The following is a 5,543-nucleotide window of genomic DNA, read 5'->3' on the forward strand; positions in this document are numbered from 1 at the left end:
GGCTGCAGCGTCTCACACACGGCTCCACAGGAACTGGGGAAAGAGGAGACATCCATCACATCAGCTGAGTGAGCAAAACACAAGCACTCCCCCCTACTGGGTTTTGGAGAGAAGACAAGAGGGTTTCAAATTATCTCTCAAGGCCCTGAATTACCCAGCGTCCACCTTGCCTGGACATCCCTGTCACCAGAGATTAAGCAAGAGAAGCCAGCAGCCAAGTGCCGCTAGCTCCTGACAACGCGTGTCTCGGAGAGCAGGACAGGACCTGTCACAGAAGCATTTGTTCCACAGCTGAGCTCCTGGCTGTGGCTGAAAAGGTACACGCAGCCAAAGCCCTTCGTCCCCTCCATACCCTCCCACACAGCCAGAAAAGCAACCCCACTCTGCCACTGATGCTGCACGGTGTTAGACACACAGTCCATCCAATGAGGATCTTAAGATGGGTTAATCCTCGCTCAGTTAATGAAGCCAGAGCTCCCCTGAAAAGGGCCTTGACTGAGTTGCAATTGCAGAATTGCAGGCTGCTAGCAAGGCTCTGCAGAGCCCCACAGAGCAGAGGGGAGCGAGGCCTGGGGGTGCTGCAGGGTTGGGGCTGCTGGCTGCCCAACTCCACCACCCCACACAGCCAGAGCTGCGGCCGGCATGTTCCAGGCCAGGGGCCTCTCTCCAGAGATTAGGAAGTAACAAGTGACTACAGAAATGGGGTGTTTTCTATAGGTAGAACCTTTCATTTGGAGTTTTTCCCCAACTGGGGTTTTTGGAAGCAGTATAAATCAAGCTTGGCAAAAGGCAAGTGCGTGTCCATAAAGACACGGCTCAAGTTCTGTCTCTCTGAGCCTCCCACTTCTTGTGGTTACAAAACTTGCTGTCGTTTTAAAATTTTCAAAGAAATTTTTTTTTTTTCAGTTCCTTTTTACATACACCAAAACAAAAGAAGCTTACAAAAGTCAGATATAAGAAAAAACAAATCAGTTCCTCAAATGGCTGTGAAAACGCCAGCCCAGAAGGAAGAATCAGACTCGGTGAAGGTATAAAAAGAAGCTCAGAGGATGCATCAGATCTGAAGCCAAAACCTCCATGTTAAATTATATCTGATGTAATTTAACATAAAGTAAAAAAAGAGAGATGAGAACTCTATACACCAGAGAATGATACCTAAACAAATGTACTTCAGAATGTTCCCATAATCATTTCCCTGCTGCAAATAATCAGCTGAAGGAAATCAGTCCCATACGGGACAACATGATCAAGGCTTTGCCATGACACTCCACCTGTGCAGGACTTTTTCTTCTGCCCCGAGATCCACACATCCAGTGCACAAACACACCCACATAGAGAAAAACAGGGACTTATTTCTCAGTTAAAGAAAAAAAAAACCACCAAGGTACAAGTCCAATCTTGGATAATCTTTTAAGTCTTAAAATACTAATAGACCCAAAGAAATGTCAGCCATATCTCATTAAAGAAAACCCACAACAAAGACAAGGGAAAGACCTTTGCCAAATTTCAGACACAAGCAGATAGCAGCTCATACTCCTCAGCTGAGGATTACACAGCTGTGGCCAACATCTGTCTGTGATGCTCCACACAGGCAGAAATTGCAGCAGGCCAAGGCTACTGGTCTGCACCCAGACAGGACCTCGCTGCTCCGGTGCATGGGCACGGGGTGATCCCATCCTTGAGAGGACACTGTGGAAGTCACACACACATATTTAAGCACCCCTCTCAGAAATAACACGTCAGCGGGCAGTACAGATGCCAGTTAAATATGTGTTCCTGAAACAAATGCCGCTGATGAACCGTGTAACTACACACAGTAAAGGAACAGGAATTGTTATGTTTACCAGCCTGTGTGTGAATGTCATCGTTACACCTTCTCACCAATTCTATGCATATCCATCAGGGTGTATTAATGCACATAAAACTGCAGGCTAAGAGGCTTTTCCTAGAGCATTTCCAAGTCTGATAACCTCATTTCTCTCCTGTCAATGACCAACACACAAATCCAGCAACAAAGAACACCCCCCCCCCCCCAGCACCACACACAGTTTTACTATTCTCTGCCAGTGAAGCATTTTGCTCACAATTCCAACTTTCTTCCTCATTACTTGTTCTACCATTTCCTGGCAATTTCAGTTCATGTCAAATCAAATTTGTCCAGACACAGGGAACAGCTAGGACTTAGAAAACCCATCTCATTTAGCAATCTAGCCAAGCAGGCTCCACACAAGCCAAACACCCACAAAAACCAGGTGTTTTCAGCTCCAGTGAAATCCACCTCAGGACAGCAAGGGATGTCACTTAGCATGGCAAACAGAAACAAGTGTAGCTATTACCAAGGAGATGTTGAATCTGATATGGACTAAAGGTGCCTCTCCCACTCTTTGTGCCAGAGAGGCCTTAATTTGAAATAAAACAGGACAGGGAGACAGGCAGAGACTGCAGCCAGTGTGGGTGGAGGTGCAGAGGCAGAGCTCAGACCAGCACTGCTGCCGGGCAGGAGCCCCCGAGCAGTCGGTCACACAGGGAAAGCCCTGCTCTAGCAGCACCACTTGTCTGGCTTGGGGAAGATTTAAGAGTCTCCAGACTGAGGACCATTGGGCCAGCCCAGCTGTATCACGCTACAGGCCTTTCCTTGGAGCGCCACAGCAACTTCCCTGTTCCTGCAACACTCCCAGGAGAGGGTCAGAGATTGCTGCAGCATGGGAGCAAGTACTAGATTTCACTGGAGCAACAAAAAGGCAGAGAGACTGTGCCTGCTTACCTGTACACAAACAGATAGGCTCCTATAGATGATATATAAATATAGCTTTACCCCAAAGATACCCTATGACCACTAGACGCTGACCAAGATGGACCAAAGACAACAGCATTGCAGCAAGCAGCGCTGCGACGGCACCACGGCAGCAGGCGAGGGAAGCACGGGTGCCTCCACGTCCAGCACAGCCAGAGCAACTCAGGGCTGAGCGACTACATGACCTCTGCTTTCAACCAGGGGCGTCTGCACTTTGCTCAGCTCAAGGGTACAATGGCAATTGTCCAGAGTCCACAGCTTTTTTTAACTGGGATGACCCTGAGCCGAGAGCTCTCTTCGCTGTCAGTACTGGGACCGCAGAGCTCTGATCAGGTCGGCCAGACCAGGCTGGACATCAGCTGCAGGCGCTGTGGGCTGTCTCCCTGGTTAGGCAAGGCAGTGCCTTTACAGCAAGTGCTGCTTTGTGATGGACCTGAGAATTCTAGAAACCAGACACTCAAATAGCTGTAAAACCTTGGGCCACGCATTCAGATACCTGCTGGCTGCTCAGGACTGCAAAACATCACAGTGCTGGAGGCAGACGGAGCTTTATACATCATACACGAGCAAAAATTAACTCATTAGGTTTAGAAACAGAGATAAGCTGTGAGTACCTATGAAATATCAGAAAATGTTATGGGAAAAAAAACTTCGGGGGAGGGGGGGGACAACAGGGTTTGGACAGTTTTACTGGACAGTTTGGATTGCTTTAACCTCTGTCATTTCATAGGTCAACTCACAGCCCACTTAAGATCACTTAGGTCCAGGGAACCATATTGCCAAAGCCACCACTGAACAGTTTTGTTCGGTTCTCACATGAAAAGTTAAATTGGAGAGGATTCAGAAAGGTCTGTAAGATTAAAGCATCTGGGAAACCTCACTCAATTAAAACACAGAGTCTAAGGAAGCCCAATCTATTCATTTTGTCAATTAAACGCTCACGAAATTAAATTTAGCACAACCTGAGTACATCCACAGGAGTAAAACACTGTGACAACAAATGGCTTGTTAGGAAAAATCCAAATGGACTTCAAAGGTAATGCCACTGTTCTAACTCCCTGCAACTCTTATAATGAAATCAATGTTGGTTTTCTTAAAAAAAAAAAAAAGCACCACAGTTGAGCCAGAATGTGTGGATTTCACAAGAATCACTAAGCAATGATCTTCAGGCTGTGTCCCACCACAGAATTCAGACAAGATCATACTGGCATCTTTTAATTTGAAGCTTACTAGCCTAACAAAAACATCCCTGTGAAGCACTGTAAGGCACTCGCACAACAAACTACTGTCACGGGCACCCCACCAGCACTGAGCTCTTCCTCAGAGCCACTCCTTGGTACGGGCAGGGACTTCTGCAGGGCTGATCACTGCCACAGCCTGCCAGCCCTGACACAGCATCAACAACATGTAGCTTTGTATTGTGCTTTTATAGCTGTTTTATGAATTTCTGAAGTCAGGACCTAACCCAAATGTTCTCACACTCCTTGGTCATAGGTGTGCAGAGGAACTCAGGGGCAAAATGACAACTGCAGACCAATGACACAGTGACAGGGGAAGTCCAGCCAGCCAGACACTGCAGCTCAGGAACTTCCCATACCTGCTTTGTTAGTTTTAATGCTCCCTAACTCTATCAGACGGTGGAACATCCTGTGGCAGAGTGCCACAGTTTAATAGCATGTTGTGTGAAAAAGCACTTCCGCCTGTTTATTTTAGACCTGCTGCATCATAATTTCCTGTAAGAAACAGAAAATTGATGTCCCCTCCTCGCTTTCTCTGACATATGACTTCACACACCTGCATCATATCTCCTGTCAGCAAGCTTCTCACCCTAAGGTGAAGAAACAAAGGCTTCACTTGCCCAGAAACCTGCTTGTCTGTGCCACTCCTGCCCCTACTTTTTCCAGTGCTCCTCTTTTGAGATGGGCTAACCAGAACTGCCAGCAACAGCCAGGGCACAAACTGCCAACGATTTATGCAGTGGCATAATGATGTTTTCTGCTTTCTTCTCTACTTTTTTAAAGTAACCCCAAAATATCCTTTTTAGGCTACAGCGGGGTCTTGAGGCAATGTTTTAAAAGAAACAATTGCTGAGACACCACCCGCTCTCTCCTGAATAGTAAAAGCTGATGTAGGGTCAATTGCTGCGGTGTTTGTTACCTTCATTACACCCGTTGCTGTCATGTCTCGTTTACCACACTAGCACTCAGCCACTCGGTATTCTCTGGTCTCTGCAACTTCCCACAGTCCAGTTTAGCTATCCTGAATAACTCAGGATTAAATTTTCCTTCTCCACATCACCATATTCAGGTAGAAGAAGCAGCAGAGATGACTCAAACTCCACAAATCATCTCACTCCACTCTGAGCATCAATCATTCATCCCTACCTTTTTTTGTCACTCTTTAGTCAGCTTTTAATCCCCAAAAAGGGCCTTCCCAGGCTGCTGCCCCTCAGCTTTTCAGGGAAAACCTTATCAGACAGAAGTTTGCAAAACCAAAGAAGGTGCTCTGGGAATTACAGCCGCGGGGCGATCCGGATTGCCAGCGTACTTGAGAAACAAAGGTCAGACTCTTTATCCCCCTCCAGGGAAGGAGGCCGATGCTCTCCCTGTCCATCCCCTCACACCTGCTGCCTCTTCCCACCGTGTCAGCGACATTCTGTAGCCCCCGGCTCCGCGGCGGTCTCTGCCATGGGGCAGCCAGGCCGCTGTACCGGGGGTGGGTGGGGTGTCTGCGGCCCCCTCCCGTCCCC

Source organism: Athene cunicularia (assembly GCF_003259725.1).
Source record: "Athene cunicularia isolate RWA chromosome 19 unlocalized genomic scaffold, athCun1 chr19_part1, whole genome shotgun sequence".
Classification (NCBI taxonomy): domain Eukaryota; kingdom Metazoa; phylum Chordata; class Aves; order Strigiformes; family Strigidae; genus Athene; species Athene cunicularia.